This window comes from Leucoraja erinacea, chromosome 9 (assembly GCF_028641065.1).
Source record: "Leucoraja erinacea ecotype New England chromosome 9, Leri_hhj_1, whole genome shotgun sequence".
NCBI lineage: Eukaryota > Metazoa > Chordata > Chondrichthyes > Rajiformes > Rajidae > Leucoraja > Leucoraja erinaceus.
In genome coordinates, this window is record NC_073385.1 from 59,963,281 (window position 1) to 59,984,457 (window position 21,177).

Consider the following 21,177-nt stretch of genomic DNA (forward strand, 5'->3'; position numbering starts at 1 on the left):
TCAACTCTCTTTCGCTTGCACTAGGTTTACTTTTCCCATTTAATTTCTCCTATCATCCGTTCTTTTGTTCTGCTTAAAACTTTGTATATCTCAAACCTTTTCAACAGGAAAAGGTGAGTAACTAGCACCTTGTGGTCAGTGTGATTTGTGGGGCAGTGACTAGACTCTTCTTCAGACTTCGAATTGAACCATTGACAATTTGGAGACAGTAGGAGGGGTACAGCTGTGGTGATCAGAATCATCAGTGGAACTGTAGAACCTCATCTCAGGCATTTGGATCATGTCACCAAAGTTTGCCGTCTGGATGGGAAATATTGGCGCGGCCATGATGGAGTTTGAGGTAACTTAGGCAACAGCAGACCATGTCATGAGATGCCTTGAAGCATAAATTGCACGTTGTCAGACACCTATAACTTGCTACTCCAATGCATCATGAATGTCTCCTCCAAAACATCACTCAGATGCTCCACAGATTCTGCTCAACCCACTGAGATCCTTCGGCAGTTTGTTTTTCCCTCCAGACTGTTCCTGCACTTTCTATGCGTCTTGAATTTTCCCACTTCAGGTAAACTGCTCGCATTGTTTCCCATTATCATGTTTATGTCCTTTTCTCATCCTGTTTTTGTGATGCCTCTCTTAAAAGTGAGCACTCGTACATCTTCTCACCTGATCTGTTTTAACCCATCTACATCTTTTGCCTTGCACCTCATTCCTCTCCAAGCCCAAAACTCTACTCTTCTCCCAGTTCTGAGCAAGAGTCCCTGGTTTCTCTTTCCACTGAACTGTGTGACTGACTGAGATCTTCCAGTATGTTCTGTTTTAGTTCCTATTTAAGGCAACACAGTGGCGCAACCGGTGGAGTTGCTGCCTTACAGTGCCAGAGACCGAGGTTCAATACTTACCTTGATTTCTATCTGTGTGGAGTTTGCACGTTCTCTCTGTGACCGTGTAAGTTTCTTCCAGGTGCTCTGTAGTTTAATTGGCCACTGTAAAATAGCCCTTAATGTGTCGGGAATTAATAGTAAATTTGGGATAATATAGAACTAGTGATGGACAGGGTGGGCCGAATGGTCTGTTTCCAGGCAGTAGCTCAACTAAAAAAAACTTTTTGCAAATTTTTTCTTCCCAGTATATACTTCCAAGAACAGACGACCCTATTATACTGCAAGAAGTGATAAACATTTACTGCCAGGCCGGCAATCACAAATCGAGCTGCACAAAAAGGTACAATCAATTTACCTGCTCAGTTTTCTAAAGAACACAACTATGCTGATTCCGAAAGAAGAGTCAAGTAATCAAAGAGCTTGACCATCAACTGCAAGGATTTCTACCTTGTACCAAAGGCCAGGTACCCAGCAAAGTACCCAGCAAAGATAGGGATATGGGCAGTGCTGCTATACTAACATCAATGCTTTATGAATGTGTTTCACCTCAACCTCCTTCTCTAACAATCACCCACTGCCATTCACTTAATCAGAGTCAGTGGCATCGTCTGCTCTGTCTTCAGGACAAAACAGCCTTTCCTGACATCTCTCCCAAACAAATCTCCCAAAGAGACAGGCACCACACTCCATGGTCCACTTGCAAAAAGCTGTCTTTGCAATAAATCTCTGCTTTCTGCTTTTTTTCACAACCAACATCACCTCCAAATGGCTGCTCATTGGCCATGGAAAGATTGGTTCTGCAGACAGATCTAAACTGTTCTCAGTTCAGCTGGAGAGTAACAGAGTTGAGGCATTAATTTTATTTATCTCTCCACAGAACGATCTCCCCCCCTTGAATACATCCAGATTTCCCCATTTATATTTGAGAAAATAATTAATGTTATATTGAGTATATTGGGCAGCTTTGTCCAAAAATGATCTAAGTTTTGTTGGCATTGAATAATTATTTTAAAGAGCTTGTAAGACAACAAAAAAATCAGGATAGGAATGAAATTGCTTTTATTTGAAATATCATTGATATTCCTCCCACAGTTCATTACACTTTCCATGGAACATCTTGCGAGGAGACTCCAGGCAATTGTAGCTCATTCCAAGGCAAGTTGTATTATTAATGGTCCACTGCTTTAGTCAACAAACCTTTTCATATTAATAATGATGCAACTGTGTGATCTCCAGGGAAGTTTCACTCCTGAATAAATGCACTGCTCCTCTCTATGCTTCTTGTAATCAGGTCGAGCACTTCCCTCCATCACCAGTAGAAGACATCACCTCCAATCAAAAATGCGGGAGGCAACAATATTGCATCAGATAGAAGACATTTACTACCCTGTTCTTGCAGCTGTGGGAATTCCTGGTAAGCAATATCTCTTGATGTACGTTTGGTAAATGCATCTTAAAATCTTGGACACTCATCTTGTAACTGATGATCTGTCACTGTGCTATATGGCCTCTCTGGTCTTGTGCCTCCTTAGTTTAGTTAGTTTAGTTTATTGTCACGTGTACTGAGGTACAGTGAAAATCTTTTGTTGCTTGGCAAGGTTTGTCCAAATACTTCTTCTGATGAGCCCGGAGCTGCAGATGCGTTGTACAGTGTACAGATCACACCGTGGCAATCACTGCCACAAAATCCGTTCCTCAGCCATTGCCTCTTTCCCCTGGTCTGCAACTGCCTAAGACACGAGCAACCGTGCTGTCGCAAGCAACACTAATAACCAAATACATACTCCTACCCAACAACCCTTGATTTCCAGTGGGGTAGATCTTGCTGTATTCCACTCCTCGTCCACCCCAATCTGCTGTTGAATCTCATTCTTCCTCCTGTTTGTTCCCTATAGGCTTGCCTGTCCTAATGCATTCCTTCTCATACCTTCCATAAGCAAGGCCACGAAAAATTCTGCTTCCTGCGTTCCACCCACCAATCCTACACTTGCCCACTCATTGGCTCTCACCTACATCCTAAATTCTGACCCCTGGTGAATAATCCCTCCATGACTTCCCCCGTTCCAGCCCCACAGCCCATCCAGGCATCAATGTGAAACAAGACCAGAAAGTGCTGGTAATACTCAGGCAGCATCTGCAGAGAAAGAGGCAGTGATACACGTCAGTGACCTTCCATCAGATTGGAGGGAAATTTGAAATAATCATGTTTTAAATTTTAGATGAAGATGAAAAGGGAAGAGGAAAAGAGGTAGCGTTCCCTGAGCTTAGTTTGAGACAGGGCAAGGAATTAGAGCAGAGAGGTCAGAGTGGGACGGAGAATTAAACTGTAGTGGACATGAAACATGAACTCTGCTTTTCTTTCCACTGATGCTGCCTGTCAACTGAATGTTTCCACCACTGGGATGGAGATTGAAATTAACTTAAATCTGCTTTTCCTTTCAACTGATGCTGCCTGACCAACTGAATGTTTCTGTTAAGGTTCGTTTTTACTTCAAACAGATAACAGCACAAAAGTTAGTAATACAGTAACGTCTTTATTTCGCCAGGCGGGTGTGGGATCAACTCTCACAGTATGTTAAATGCAGACTAGAGAGTCTCTCATTCTCCACATACCGAGGTAATGTTCAACCAGATATATTTATACCCTAATAATCAGCAATTCAGCAATTCTTTATACTACAGAGCATTGTATAGCCTCTTGCCTGTTAAAATCAGAGGATTGACAGGTTCTTCCTATAGAGGAAAGGTAAGCCAATATATGGTTATGCTGAAGGATGGATTTTTTGCAGATTCAAGCACTCTTGTCTGAAGAAGGGTTTCGGCCCGAAACATCGTCTATTTCCTTCGCTCCATAGATGCTGCTGCACCCGCTGAGTTTCTCCAGCATTTTTGTGTACCTTCCAGCATCTGCAGTTCCTTCTCGAACTTGTTTTTTGACCTTGTTGATTTATTTTTTGTACATTATAATCTGTGGATTAAAGGACAGGAACCGAGTTGTCTGAACATCTTTCTGATTGTTTATATCATAGAGCAAAAACATTCATGTTATTGTGCTGTAATCTCACTAGTGTTATAGAAGAAAGGCGAAAACATTCATGTTATTGTGCTGAACTCTCACTGGTGTAGTAGGAGAAAGGTTAGGCATTCATTTCAATACTAAATCTACAGAAATCTACATTTTGTAACTTCTAAATCTTTAAACTCTTTTATTCCTTCCTCTTTATCATAATATGATCACAATCACAGTTCTCGGTAGGTGCACAATGGTCACAAGCATTTAACAATAAAAATCGGAGTGATGATGAATAAAAAGATAAAGCCATAATGTAACACAGTACCCCAGAGTCCACCAATCCAACTGAGTGGCCAGCAGCTCCCATCTCCTTCATTGTACACATGCATGTCACTGCCAACCTTACAGATCTTTTCAATTTCTTGGGAAATATGGTGGCAAAGTCAGTGATATTAGAGGATTCATCAGAGATATAGGTGCAACACTCATCTTATTATAGCACAGGTGGCTCCTTGTTGATCTTTATGATCAATAATTATATTATAGTAAGAACGTTTTTTAATTTTCTCTCAATAATCAGTTACAGAAATGGAGGCATACGTGTGTCTGATTGTAATTCGTTTTGAACCTGTCCTTGAGCTCATAAAGGGATATGGCACAAACCCAACATTCTAATCAGATAAGGAAGATTGTTTACCTTACAGCAGCGAGTTCACTGCTAACACTTCTATCATTGTAGCCCTCGCCGTTATAGCTCGTAAGCAGGCTGGCATGCCATTTACTACTGCTGATACAGCCACAGAATTATAGGCTACTGTTCTTAATGCAGGGGTATGGAGAAAAAGGCTGAACATGGGTCAATTACTGTAAAGGTGCCGGTAAAGATGCCAGAATAATATTGGTGTCAGGTACTAAAGGAGCAATAGGGATCACTATATTTAATAGCTCTCAGGATTTAGACAAAACACCATTCATTACGTCTTCCCACTTTCAGGGTTGGCAGAATAGGAGTATCACACAGACTTTGCATTTTCACTAATAGTGCTTGTTGCAATAAATACATGATGACCATAGCTATCCCTTCTTCAGCCTCTGGGGCCAGTCAATATTGTTTTAAACATGGCAAGGCATCACCCTTTTTTAAAGTCACTTTATGTTCAGGGGCTGAATGCACTCATCCCATATGATTCTTATGCTTTGCCCATAGTTCAAAGGGTACTTGGACCAGAGCCATAAGTAACCTTGGCATATCCTCAGTAGGAGGCTGTTGCTTTTCATAGTGTCCCATTCCTTTCTGACCTATGTGATCTTTCCTTCTGTGTCATTGGCAATTTTAAAACATGAATTGTCTGTTAGTCTTTCAGCCATTTTATCATTTTTACTATTTCTATAGCTGTTGCTGGAGGTCTAGTAGCTACGGTTAAGTGTGACTCGGAGGTGTCTCCCATCTCAAATCGATCCCTTTGGTTTTAAGAGAGGTGGACCATTATTCCCAATCACGGGACCCCAAAGAACAAATAAGGGGTCACTGTTAATTGTTCAAGTTTATTCAACCAGGGGGAGACTCGTTCCTGGTATCAGGGATTAAAGAGGCACGTATATAATTCAGTGCAATGCGTTTGCTTATGTTCATGGCTGGTTTCAATAAGATACAGGCCTTTTTTAAAAAAATTTGTACGGCTTCCTTTTACTTCCAGTCTTACAGGATGATGTCCAAGTTCATATTTCCAATTCTTTTGCGATTGGTTAGGTGTATCCAACGAGGATTATTTTCGACCTTCACTGCTGGAGGTGTAGTCAGTAGTACTTGGAAGGGCTCTTTCCACCGTTCTCCCAACTTCTTCTGATCCCAATTTCCTATTAGTTCGTGATTTCCTGGTTGTAAAGATTCGCCGTTATGATCAGCTGATAGTGGTTTCTGCGTTTCTGTGGTTCAGTGGTTTCTGTAAGACTGATAAGGTTCGGGTCAATTGCTGTACATATATAATTAATTCATCACTAAGGTCCTGTTCAGCTCAGCCAAGGCCTTACTTAAACTCTTTAAGTACTTACAAGGCAGACCCTTTAAAAATAGGTCATTATATTAAAAAACAATTTTTTTTAATTCCCAATTCTTTCAAGCTAACCCCCCAAATTCACAATTTCAAATTAACATATTTTTTTCGGAGATAAATGCATTTCCAACTCATCCAACACCTCAATCTGAATCCCTCGTGGCCAGTGTGCAATTCAGATCTCTCTTGAATTCAATTCAAAAGGTAAGAAATAGGAAGAAATCAAACTTAAAATGCTGACAAGTTCACCAATCCAGGTTGCCAGGTTATGCCGCTCAGAAAATGAGCAGTCTCTTTGCTGAGCCACATCCGCTGTTTATTAAAAGTTGAGAAGACAGAGAATAATTTCCACATGATAGCCGATGCATTTCCAAAGAGCAAAGGAAAAGAAAATAACTGTGCGTCCCCACCCCCACACAACTTCTTAAAAATACATCACCTTTTAAAACACAGGAGACTCTACAAAGATTTATCACGTAAATGAGCAAGCTCATTCAATGACATCCTATTTCATTTGAATTATAGGATTAATTCAACATTCAACTGGCTCCACAAACAAGTAACAGTCTTCAACTCACTCACTCTACACCCTCTTTTCTGTGACATTCACTCACAATTTCCCACACCTCATGCAATATGCTGAATCTCAGATATTCACACACTTAGAAGCAATGAAATTCTCACTCAAGGGTAAAACACAGTTATACACTCAAGGAAATCATGCAAAACTCTTAAAGCTTTGATACACCCAAAAATGTTCATACTTTGTTCATGAATACAACATAAACTGAAGAACGGTCTTAACCCAAAACATACATTTACATCTGCCTTATATCCCACTCGAAACACTCTCTCTCTGTTGCTGCACTACTGCTCCCCCATCTTGGACACGGGTATTTTCATTAAAGCTTCAAGTTACATTCCACATTCCCTTCCATCCTTATCAACATGCATAAGGAAGTGTATATAGTATAAAAGAACCGACAGAAAAACATCAGGTACACAGATTTGACCGAGAGGGGTGAGCCAGAGGTCCCTCAAAGGGTCAACGGCGCAGCCCCCTCGTTTCCACTGATCTTTTTACGTGGCATTAATTAACTTTACATTAATTAACTTTACTTACCCTTGTCTGACAGCTGTTCTGTCTACTACAATCTCTGGTTCTGTGGGGACCAATGTGCAGAATTCGTAATCTGCTGTGCGGGCAGTAATGTCAGCTAGGGCATTCCCCCGGGAGACTTTGTTGTGGCCACTTGTATGGGGATTGCACTTGATAATGGCCAGTTGGACTGTGAGGGCTAAGGCGTGCAGTAGCTGTTGCAGTAGCCAGCGTTGTTAAGTTGCAAAAGCCTTCTTCTTGTTGGAGTGAGAGAGAATTGCTGCGGTGCCATGGCAGAGACACGAGCAACAGTAGTTTAATGTATCCACTGCCGTTAGAAATTAACCAAACCCAGAAAAGCCCTCATCTGTTTAGGGGTGGTCGGGCTGGTATAGTTCTCAATGGGATTGGTCTGATTTCCTGTCATTCAGGGCCTTGCCACACCTCATGCTTGCCCGGGTTACTCACAAACTTTCCCCTCTCTCTCCATCAGGGAGACGAGCTCTGTATTTGCAAACAGGTCAGAGTCTTTTGTTTCAAGTTTGTTTAAAACTGTATACCGACTGCTGGCTGCAAAATGTTCTTTGGGCAGTGAGCAGCCTCGATTCTTGCGGGGCAGTTAAGGTACAGTGCCTTGAAAGCCACCAGCTCGACATCCTGGTTTTTCCCTTTTCAGTCTTCTTTGATTTATCTGCTGTTGCTCTTTCTCTGGTGCTCTGTTGTTTAACTCGCTCACTGCTGGATTCATTATGGCTCTTCCTCTTCTACCTTAAGCCCTCTCCCTTCTTCTTTCTCATCTTCCTTATCAGTTTTTCCTTCTTCTGGGGTTGCCCTTCCCTGTAGGAGTACCGGAGCCCCTTCCTCTTCACGTGATCTTAGTGGGATAGGTCCTGCTGTTAGTGTCTGGTGGCCAGGGCATGGAGGAGGTGGTCTACACTATTTCCAATTTTGTTTCTCTCCCCGAATTTGTTCCTCATCCCCCCCCCTCTCTCTGTAAACAGGGTCGCCATGTCAGACAAGGGGTCCCTGGGGATATTTTGCTTAGGTTTCCATTTTTGCATACTAATTGTTTAATATTATGTTAGCCAACCTTATTCTCTTTTTAAAATCTATTCATTATGTAATCTTTACGTTTTCCTGGATCAAAATAATATGCTGTACCGAAGCTCCCATATCACTCTTATTTAGAGTCTGTTCCATCATTCGAATCTATAAATGATGATTATCTCACACATTAATTTCTACAGAACACATGACCTGATCAATCGAAAATACGTGTCCTGGACCCCATAATATTTTATCTGTAATCTCGACCCACATGGGGCATCTCCGATATAGGTACTTGAGCATTAGTTCCCAAGTCTGAGCTGCTCAATCAACAAAAATGGCTTACCTTACGTTATCTGTCAAGGATCTTGGCAGGGAACCAGATGAACTTTGGACGAAGGGTCACAGTGATCCCGGGCACTCTCATGAATTCAGACTCAAGGGGTCCGGAAGTGCACTTTCTAATCACTTTGAGATCCGGGCCAAACTGTAGCCTCTTACTCAGTCTTCAGAGATAGTTTCCAGCAAGATCCTGCCAACTACGCCAGGTTTGTTTTTACCTCAAACGGATAACAATACAAAAGTTAGTAATACAGTATTGTCTTTATTTCGCCAGGTGGGTGTGTGATCAACTCTCATAGTATGTAAAATACAGACTACAGAGTACAGACAAGCACTCTGCTTTTGCTTCATGAGAGGTGTGTATTACACTGGAGACCAGGAGTGCATGGGTGGGCAACAGAATGGTTGAATCTAATGGTAAAAGCCAGGAAAAATAATACATGTGTGTGAATGAGTTGTCAATAGAAGGAGATGAATTAGGTCTGAGATGACCATTAGAGGAGAGAGGGGAAGTATGAAATAGGAAATACAGAAGGACTGTTTGTCTGAAATTGTTGAATTTGAGTTTGGCTCTTGAAACCTGTTACATTTCTTTACAGTCAGAAGATGAGATTCTAATCCTATGTCTAACTTTATTAAAGCAGTGTAAGGAATCAATGACTGTGTTCAGAGTTTGCTTTCCCAATGTTGAAAAGGGAAGAGGAGTGAAGATAGGTTGGTGGAGACATCAGTTTAAATGGGTGGAATTTGCTAACAATGATCATTGAGAAAGGAAGCTGGTGAGGAGAGTGAGGGCAAGAAGTCCCCTATACTTGGTCTCAGTGTCAGGGGAGGAAGTGAGGGTAGCAAAGCAAAGTATGTACCAGATGTAGTGAGAGCCCTGTTGACACTGACAGAGGGAAAACCATAATTGGGGAGATGGGAACATAATTGAAAACTCTGTGATGTGAGATGTCAAGATTAGAACAGATGCAAATGAGAGAGTGGAGAAATTACGTAGCTACGGCCTTACAGAGACCCGGGTATTATCCTCACTATGGGTGCTTGGCTGTACACAGTTTCTATGTTCTACATTTGATGTGGGGGAGTTTACTCCGAGATCTTTGGTTTCCTCCCACACTCCAAAGACGTACAGGATTGTAGGTTAATGGGCTTGGTGTAAAAGTAAAATTGTCCCTCGTATATGTCTAGGATAGTGTTAAGGGACTGTCCCACTGCTGTGACTTAATCTGAGAGTTTAGAAGAGTTTTCCCTTGACTCAAACTCGCATGGTTGACACGTGGTCCTAGGAGGTCCTATCAGGTCACTGGAACTCTCCTTTATTCTCAAGGGAAGTTCCCGAATACTCACGGCCTCAGCTAGGTCGCGGAAAAAATTTCAGCATGTATAATTTGTTCGGCATGGTTCTTTTTAACTCGTAGTGAAGTGGAGTGGGGTCACTATTTAGTTACAGGCAGTCGAGTGCAGCCGTAGGCAATCTCCTTCGCTGAACGGGCATTTGATTGGCTCATTGCAGTTTTCAGGATCAAGGAAAACCGACCAGTAGGTAAAATGCCCACTAAACTTTATTAAACTTCTTAAAAGTGTCTCCTCCCTTCCCCCCCCTCCCCCCCCCCCCCCCCCCCCCCACCCCCCCTCCCCCCCCCCCCCCCCCCCCCCCCCCCCCCCCCCCCCCCCCCCCCCCCCTTCCCCCCCCCCCCCCCCCCCCCCCCCCCCCCCCCCCCCCCCCCCCCCCCCCCCCCCCCCCCCCTTCCTCCCCCCCCCCCCCCCCCCCCCCCCCCCCCCCCCCCCCGCCCCCCCCCCCCCCCCCCCCCCCCCCACCCCCCCCCGCCCTCCCCCCCCCCCCCCCTCCCCCCCCCCCTCCCCCCCCCCCTTCTCCCCCCTCTCTCCCCCCTCTCACCCCCCTCTCTCTCCCTCCTCTCCCCCCCCTAAAGGACTTACACTGTGCAGCCGTTTTACCTTGCTCTTCATCGCAGGTGTGAATTTCAGTCAGTACTCCCTCGCTTTCTTTGGCCCCCGTCTTTGCAGTGTGTGTGTGTGTGTGTGTGTGTGTGTGTGTGTGTGTGTGTGTGTGTGTGTGTGTGTGTGTGTGTGTGTGTGTGTGTGTGTGTGTGTGTGTGTGTGTGTGTGTGTGTGTGTGTGTGTGTGTGTGTGTGTGTGTGTGTGTGTGTGTGTGTGTGTGTGTGTGCGGTCGGTCGTCGATCCAGCTCACGGTTTTTCAAAACCTTCGACCTTCAAGCTCGAGGTTTTTCAGGCGAGTGCCCTCGAGCTTGAAGGTCGAAGACACTCTTCTTAAGTCACGGATTAGGTCGCCGAAGAGGGGCAGCCCCTTTAGTGTGTGCGGGGATCACAGGTTTGCGCCGTCTTGGTGGGCGGAAGGGCCTGTTTCCGTGCTGTATCTTTAAACTAAACTAAACTAAGCTAGGAGACTTGGAAGCAGGGTTGGAATTGTAGTTAAGTAGCTTTGGGATACAATGGATATTGTCCATTAACATAAACCCTGAGGGAGCTGAGAAGCTGTAAATGAAGGGAAATGGATGGACAAAATGAAAGCAAGGGAGTGCTAGAAATGGGCAGAAAATGTGTTGAAAGTTGCCACCCGAACTATCTGGTGGGTGAGGTGGGGCAATACCACACAGAGGAGTTGTTACCCATGAAGCCCATTGACCTCATGTTTACCACAGAACCTTAATATCACACTGTTCAAAATGTCAAATAACATCCAAACCTCAGTTTAGAATTTAGAAAATTGCTTCATGTTTGCACCAAGGTGGGAATTGGGTCTGGAATGAGTAACCGTAGTGAATTTAAAACAAAATACTTTATTTGTGAATAATTGTTGCTTGATATAGCAATGTTACAACATTTTGAGATTTAAAAAATCAAGTCTGTAATTTATCCCATCAGATAAAGCATAAAAAGAAGTTTAATTTGACACCCAATTCACTTTCATATCTCAAGTATTTAAAAAGTTATGGCCATTTTCATACTCGGAAATTAGCATCTTGTTCCCTATTGATTTTCTATGGACATAACAAAAAAAGCTGTGATCGTGTGCTGTCAAAAGGCCATAACCTTCTTAAAAATTAAGAGAACTGAATGAAATTTTCAGTTATCGTAGATTGAACCATTCTGAAACAAACATAAAATAATCTAACTTGGACGACCTGAAATTAAAGCATATAATTAGTTAGTTACCCAAGCGTAGCTAATTTCAAACTTCAATTACTAGATCTAAACATCTATCCATTTCTTAATAAACGATTAACGTTTTTAAATAGCCCAAGTGTCCAAATAATATTCACAAATAATTCACAATAAAACATGATTTTTAAATCGCATTTACATTAATTTATAGGCCAAATGGAAGGAATTTAGCGTTCAATTGCAGTAAATTAAAGTCCATTTTAAATCAGCTTTCTAGTGGGTTCCTATGAACGCGCTGGTTTAGAACGTTCACATTGCGCTGGATTTGTGCCCTCAAATGCCCAGAAAAATACTGCGGGATATAAAGAGCCCAAAATGAACTACTCGCTATAGAAAACTTTATATAACAGGGTTCTTAAGAAGCCCCTTTTAATGTAAAAATAAGGTACATACCTTTAATTGTTTGCTTTATAAAACCCTGGGGCTGCGAGAGGTCGCGGGTTTAGAGAGTGATTTTTAAACTACTATTATACAAGGCCATAAAAACTAATAATACCTTTTGCGACGGGGTCTTTCAGCGATTTTTCGTTAATGATTTACTAGGCTGAACATTTTCGATTGCAACAGCCTAGTAATAATCGCGTTTTAAACCCACCCCCTCTAAACAGCACCAAAATCACGCACACGGGCTGGGGCAGATTCTCCACGACGATTCAGGTAGGTTTTGCAACATACCTACTTGATAATACCCGGCATTATTTTGTTAGTGACTAGGATTGGACCAATCGGGCAAGAATGAGACAGATTAGATCGATCCTTATTTTGTGTTTGGAACAAACCTGGTGAATCTATTTATTGAATGGCTGATGAACCTTGAAGAGATGAATGACCTGTTGGTGCTCACATTCCCATATAACCCCTAGCTCTTTTGAATTGCCTTCATGTCTGGGATGTCGACCAATGACTTACCTGCTGTTTTGCATTTGTTGTAGTCAACTTGATGGCCATTGTGATCCTGTCGAGAGGAAAGTGCGGACTCTCCAGGTGTATCACTCTCTACCTGGTGGCCATGGCGACGGCGGATACGATGGTCATTTTCACTGATGTGATACTGTACACGATCATTCCTTTTCATTTCCCGGGAACTTATATGGACACCACTCCTGCAAAATCCCTCATAGTTGTCCTTCTCTCTGCAGCCACCGATGTCTCCGTCTGGTTCACCATCACTTTCACCTTTGATCGATTTGTTGCCATATGTTGTCAGAAGCTGAGAACCAAATATTGCACCACGGAAACAGCCACAGTGGTTCTAACAGTAGTGAGCGTGGTGCTCAGTCTGAAGAACATCCCTCTGTACTTTATATATGAGCCTGAGTATATTGTTGATGATGTACCCTGGGGTAACACCATGTCACTGAGTTTTTACACAGAAACTGCATGGGTAGCTTTTGATTTGTTCTGCATTACTTTAACCCCTTGCTTCCCATTCGTTCTGATTCTGCTGCTCAATGCTCTGACTGTCAGATCCATTGTGGTGACGGGTAAAATCCGCAGGAGGCTCCAGAAAAGCAGTAATTGTGAGGATCGCAACGACCCAGAGATGGAGAAGCGAAGGAAATCCATCATCTTGCTCTTCACCATATCAGGCAGTTTTGTAGTTTTGTGGATGACAAGAGTGCTGCATTTCCTTTATTGCCGAATCACCAACAAATGCGATCTCACGGGTCCGGGCCACATCGCTGAACAAACTGGCTACATGCTGCAGCTTCTGAGCTCCTGCACCAACACCTGTATTTATGTGTTGACCCAGACTAGGTTCAGAGAGCAGCTGAGGGATGCCCTGTTGTACCCATTCACTGCGGTTCTTGCATGGTTTCATTGAATCCACCTTCATAACCACCTTCCCAGTGCCCTCCTCTCAGCCATTCTACTCCCTCTTTCTCTGACTCTGTGAGTATATTGGGTCTGCAAGTAGTGCCCCATGTGTAACTTGACTGGGTGCATCATGGCCTGGTATGGTAATTCCAATGCACAGGGTTACAGGAAGCTGCAGAGAGTGTGGACTTAGCCTGGTCCATCACGGGTACAGCCGTCCCCACCATCCTAAGCATCTACGTGATCTACGTCTCTACAAGATGGCGGCGCCTACCATCAAAGATCCCCACCTTCCCGGCCACACCTTCTCCTTCATGCTTCCATCGGACAAGAGGTACAGAATCCCTCACCACCATGTTGAGGAACTGCTACGTTCCTACAGCCATCAAGTTCTTGAACCAAGCTGCACTGTGAGAACAGCGGACCAAATATCCTCACAATATGTTTCAACACTGGTACTCCAGAAGGGTGTGTTCTATACTTCCTATATACTCATGAGTGTGGGTCCAATTTCTGCAAATGACAGCACTGTGTTGTGCCAAATCTCGGACAATGATGAGAGGGACAGGAGGTGAAAGAGAAGTTAGTTACATCCAGACAAGTCAACAACCTCTCCCTCAATATCAGCAAGATGAAGGAGCTAGTTATTTTCTTTAGGATGCAAGGTGTTTACACCCCAGTCAGCATCAAAGTTTCCGAATTGGAAATGGTCAAGAGCATCAAGTTCCTTGGCGTATATATCACCAACAATCTGTCTTGCACCAATCACATTGAATCTAATCCTCCACTTCTTTGAGAGACTGTGGAAGTTCGACAACTCTCCAACAACTCTCACCAACTTATACAGATGCACCATAGAAAACATACTATCCTTTGCATCACAGCTTGGTTGGAAACAGCTCGTCATAAGACCACAAAAAAATTGTAGATGTAATGTGGTCCATCACATGGACGAGCTTCCCCACCATTGACTCCATCTAAACATTACTCTGCCTTGTTAAAGCAGTCAACATAAACAAGATCCTTTATCACCCTGGTCATTCCCTCTTCTCACCTCTCCCATCAGGAAGAAGGTACAAATGCTTGAAAGAACATGCCACCAGATTCTTCACCACTGTTATCAAAAAGCCAAACAGTCCTCCCATAAGCTAGGGCTTGGTCCTAATCTGAGGTGACCCATTGTCTTTTCAAACACGTTTCATTGTACAGTTGACCCTGTGTTAACCTACATTTGAAAAATAAAACTGAACTGACTGAACTGATCTTCCAATTTACCTCATTAGGATGTTGGACCTTTTCTTGGTAACTCTAATGCTCTAATACAGCAAGCTCAGTCAAGTCAAGTTTATTCGTCACATACACATACGAGATGTGCAGTGAAATGAAAAGTGGCAATGCTCACGGACTTTGTGCAAAAAGACAAACAAACAAACAACCAAGGAAACTACAACAGAATGGAACAGAATCACATATTCTTTTACATATTAAATATTGTGGGCGGAAGGAAAAAGGGACAAAAAATAGCAATTTAAAAAAAGCAGTCGAGTGGTTCAGTATAGTTAGTCCCTGGTGAGATAGGAGTTTACAGTCCTAATGGCCTCTGGGAAGAAACTCCTTCTCAACCTCTCCATTCTCACAGCATGGCAACAGAGGCGTTTGCCTGAACGTAGCAGCTGGAACAGTCCGTTGTAGGGGTGGAAGGGGTCTCCCATGATCTTATTGGCTCTGGAGTTGCACCTCCTGATAACACTATATTCTGCACTCTGTGATGTTTCTCTTTGTTCTACCTGCTGCACTTCTGCATGGCTTGATTGTACTCATGTACAGTATGATTTGATTTGACTGGATGGCAAACAAACAAATCCTTTACACTGTATCTCAATACAGGTGACAATAATAAACCAATACCAACTCTAATTCTACTTCAACAATGGAACAGTAAGGACCATCTCCCAGATGACCATGGAATTAATTTCTAAGTGGTTTTATACCCATGTCTTGTTTCAAGCACAGTCTTTTTCTTTCCACAGCTTTGTAGAATTTATTTAGTTGTAAGGTTTTGTATGTTATTTGAGTCCATGTGCCTGTGGTGCTGCTGCAAGCGAGATCTTCAATGCATCTGTACCTCACTATACTGTGCAAAATAAAATAAACGCAACTCAACTTGACTTGACTGTGATATTGCTAGAGTCACTGGCTCCTGTTGCAAGGGAACAGGTTCAAGGATCCGACTGATAGAAAAAGGCTCACACTCCAGTTACAGTATAAATCAAGTTTATTGGCAATAGGGAGTAAACATCTACTTATCTAGGTTTGCACAAGGCGCCCTCTACAGCAGCACAACTCCCAGCCCTTTGATGACTTTTTGAAGAATCAAGGAGCACGCTGCAGACGCCTGCTTTATACCAAGTGGACCAAGAGGCCGTCAGAGCACTACTTCAAGCCAATAGGATTCCAAAATATGCCATTAGACCCCAATAGAGTCATAGAGTCATACAGTGTGGAAAAGGGGCCTTTGGCCCAACTTCCCCTCGCAGGCAAACATGTCCCACCTGCCTGCATTTGGTCCATACCCCTCCAAACCTCTCCTATCCATGACCTGGTCACACTGTTTCTTAAACGTTGGGATAGTCCCAGCCTCAACTAGCACCTCTGGCAGCTTGTTCCATACACCCACCACCCTTTGTGTGAAAAAGTTACCCCTCAGATTCCTATTAAATCTTTTCCCCTTCACCTTAAACCTATGTCCTCTGGTCCTCGATTCACCTACTCTGGGCAAGAGACTCTGTGCATCTACCCGATGTATTATCTATCGATAGCAGGGGCCCACTGCATTTCCCACCCTCTCTTGTTACCAAGCAAAGCCCTAATAACTATTTGTTATCTACAGACTATTCGCACGCCTGGCTTTCTCACTACAACTCCTTGTGCTGAGAAAGCGTTCTGTTGTATTGAGTGGCACCACCAGTGTGTTGAATGGAGTAGGTTCAGAGCAGTCCCAACAACCATTGATGGGATACTGTGGGCCTCCAGCAGTTGTAGCACGATTCCTCCCCCCACATCACTTGCAGTTTCAGCCGTGTAAATGGGTCACCTGCAGGAGCAGTGCCAGGAGCAGCATCAGCTGCACCAAAACATGAAGACAAACAACACCAAAAACTGGTAGATACTCAGTGGGACAGGCAGCATCTCCGGAGAGAAGGAATGTGAGAAGCTGCCTGTCCCGCTGAGTTACTCAAGCTTTTTGTGTGAACCTTCTTTTTAAACCAGCATCTGCAGTTCCTTCATACCCAAGACAAACAACACAGCAGATGCTGGAATCGAGAATTTAAAAAAAGCTGGAAGAACTCAGGAGGTCAAGCGACACATATGGAGGTAAATGCTTTAATGTTTATGCTTTGGGTTGAGCCTTAGCAGAGAGAAGGTTGCCAGTATTTAGCATTATTAGAAAGGGTGGGGCAGAGGGTGGAAGGTGATATATAGATTTAACTCCCCCTCACATTGCAATAGACTGGCTACCTGTCCTTTTCCTCTCAATCTTGATGCATGGTTGTGACCCAAAATGTCAACACATATTTCTTGCTTCCACACGTGCTGAGTTATTCCTGCCTTCTGTTTTTCATACCAAAACTTGATTCGCCCAACTAGTGAAGCTGCATCACAGGACAGAACATTCAGCAAACAGTGGGAGCACCATGTAACACCAGCAATTTATCAAGGTCGAGTTCTGATGTCCTGAGAGTAGTGGTGGGCTGCTGAGATGGGGAATGAGTCTGTGGATATCCCCATGTTCAGTGGTAGCAGGGCCCAGAACTACCCCCACACATTTGGCTTTCCTCCATCTTTATGATGCTGCTTTTTAGCCAATTCAATTCATCCTACAGGAAGAGAAGGCTGAAGATTAAACTTCTCAATGGAAAACTGTGTTGTAATTAAGATGGTGGAGCTGTTCTAGACATTAACCAGACAGGCTTAACTGTCAAGAATGTGTTTTCAACGGCAGAGCTTATGTTTCACCTTGAATGGAAAAGCTGAAGATAAACAAAAGGAAAGCAGACATGTTGAAGTAAAGCTGATGGACTGGAAAGAAATTCAAAGGAAATGGATCAATTTTGTGAACTTAAGAAAAGTCTTAATTAGTACAGCATACATTTAATGTAATGAATTAATTAACCATATAAATTTAATAATACTAATTCGCGTTTAAGGTATTATACTAATATGACTAACTGATGGAGTTTGGGGGATAAAGGGACTTTAGATAGTTATTACTAATTTTTAAATAATCTTAATATAGTTTAAAGGAAACAAAATATAATTTAGGATGTATACTAATACATAATAATTAATGAAACTGGGAATAAGAATATTAAAACATCATAAGCCTGTGGGAAGGAGGGAGGTGTTAAATATTTGGAAAAGTTCCTGAGGTTTGGGCGGGAAGACGGTTCTACTTAAGATAAAGAAATTTAACCCCTTGGAACATGCTGTTAATTAAGGAAAAGATGAACAATCCCGGGTACAGAAGGGGACATTTGAAAAAGTATAGATACATATAGAACTGAACATACAGTTGATTAGGCTATCTCTCTATTTCTGAAATTTTTATTGTTTTTATTCATCCTGACTGGACAATTTTTTTTTTGCTTTTTGTTATAATAAGATGAAACGTCCTGTTGTCTTTATGATATTTTATCTAGGGGACTGAGCTCACTGTATAATTCCAACTTCGGAGGTCAATCAATTTTTGCCACCATAGGTGGCCACTTGAATTTAAGGTATCATCTTTTTGATACCTTAAAGTCACTTGTTTTAAATTCATTTTCAAGTGTTTCATGATAATTTTTCTTTTTTGCATCACTAACACTCAATATGCTTTCTTCTTTTTCTCATGGAGGTTTAATAGAGGGAGGATGTAAAACAACGTCAGAAGTCTGGGACGACACCCCACACCCAAAATCCTCAGGCATTTAACTGCACCACATGAATCAAAATCACCAAAATTAATTAACAATGCAAGACAATAGAAAAAAAAAGAATGGAGGAATCACATTCTGTAGTTGGAATATTAGGGGTCCGAATGATCCAATCAAGAGGGGCAAGATCCTTGCCCAGTTAAAATTATTAAATTCGGACATAGCTTTTCTGCAAGAAACACACACAAACCTACAAACACAGATGAGATTGAAGTCAAATTGGATAGGTCATACTTACTACTCGTCATTTACTTCTAAAGCTAAAGGTATGGCTATTATTATTCGGAAAGGTATACCATTTATATTAAAGAATACTATATCTGATAAAGAAGGAAGGTACACTATAGTTACGGGTGAAATTTACTCTACACCACTGACTCTGATAAATATTTGTGCTCCAAATTTTGATAACCCCCAATTTTTTAAGAAAATTATGGATATAAGAGATGAGCATAATTACCAAAATGTAATATTAGGGGGGGATTTTAACTGTGTTATAGATCCATATTTAGACAAATCAATAAAACCAAGGAACGGCAGCGCCAAATCCAAGACTAGTGAATTTTTCAACACATATATAAAAATTACTAATATAACAGATGTATGGAGAATAGTTAATCCAACTGGAAGGGAATACTCGTTCTACTCATCGGTACATAAAACTTACTCAAGAATTGATTATTTTTTAGTGGACACAAGATTAATCCCATACACGATTAATCCTAAATATCATAATAGTATTATTTCTGACCACTCCCCACTGACTTTTACTTTAAAAGTTGAGGGAATGCCTGGTATAAAATCTTTTTGGCGATTCAATACACAAATATTAAATAACCCACAAGGTTATATTTAAAACAACAAATGAAATTTTTTTTCGAGACAAACGAGACACCAGGTATTTCACCATCTTTGTTATGGGAAACTTTTAAGGCATTCATCCGAGGAGTTATAATTTCATATCAAAGTTTACAAAATAAAAAGAATAAGACAGAACAAATGTTGTTAGAACAAGAAATCAGACAGTTAGAGTTAGATAATGCTAAAGATTCCACAACAGATAACCATAATAATATAATATTACTGAAACTTAAACTTAATCTAATTTATCGGCAAGAGTAATAAGACTATTCCAAATTACAAAACAGGAACATTTTGAGTTTAGTTACAAACCACATAAGCTTTTAGCTCGCCAATTGAAAAAACAAGAAAAGGAAAATACTATAACCAAAATTAAATCAAAGAAAGTTGAATTACTAATACTACCTAAAGATATTAAAATAGATTTGTTCAATTTTACCAACATTTATACACATCTAAAATTAAAATAGAAGATAGTAAAATTAACTGTAATCTTCCAAAACTGGACCTTTTGGAACAAGAGGAACTTGGAGCTCAAATTACAATCAAAGAAATAGGTGAAACAATAAAATCGTTGAAAAATGGTGAGACCGGGACCAGATGGTTTTAGTAATGAATTTTATAAAAAATGTCATGACATAACAACCCCTTATTTATTTAATTTATACTCCCATGCTTTTAAAGAAAACAAACTACCTGAAACACTAACAGAATCAACTATGACGCTTATTCCAAAAAAAGATAAAGATTTAGAAGATCCGGGCTCATACAGAGCTATATCACTTTTAAATACAGACCAGAACATCTTAGCAAAGACTTTAGCAAGAAGATTAAGCAAATATATTAGGAAATTGATAAACGCTGATCAAACGGGGTTTATACCCAAAGGATACTCATTTAATAATTTGAGACGCCTGTTTAATATAATGTACTCGCATAAAGTAGAGGTAGAAGATATATCAATTATTTCTTTGGATGCAGAGAAAGCATTTGATCAGGTAGAGTGGCAATACTTATATAAAGTACAGCAAAAATTTAATATGGGAGAGAATTTTATAACATGGGTAAAATTATTGTATGATAAACTGATGACAAGCATTTTAACTAACAACATGTTGTCTCAAAAATTTCAACTATCAAGGGGTAATAGGCAGGGATGTGCGTTATCACCCCTTCTATTTGCCCTTATGATAGAACCTCTGGCTGAAAGTATAAGAATTCATCTGAATATTCAGGGCTATAATACCAGGGACTCAAAGAATAAAATCTCATTATATGCAGCCGATATACTTTTATATATTACAAAGTCACAAACGAGCATACCAAATTTATTAAATTTAATAGAGGAATTTGGGTCTTTTTCTGGATATAGAATAAACTGGAATAAAAGTGAAATCATGACATTAAAACCTCAAGAACCTACACACGTATTGAAGTTCCCCTTTAAAATCGCAACAGAAAATTTAAATATTTGGGTATTCAGTTTACTAGAAAATATAAAGCATTATTCAACGCTAATTTTATACCTTTATTAAATAAACTTAATACGCTGATTACATTTTGGAAAACCCTTTATCATTATTAGGTAGAATAAATGCAATAAAATGATCTTCCTACCACAATTGCTATACCTATTTCAGTCTATACCGGTGTGCGTCAGCCTAAACAGGGCCACTCATGCTCGAACCCTCCCCGCAGACACAGCTCCAGGCCCTGCCCCGACCTCACCTGCACCGCACCGCACCGGGCCTCACCGCGGACATGGTTGCAGACACGTTACCGGAACAGGCCTCGTCGCGGCCACAGCTCCACGCCTTGCACCTCACCGGCAAACCCGGCACCGCAACAGGCCGGCCGCTGTCCAGGGCCTAGCCAC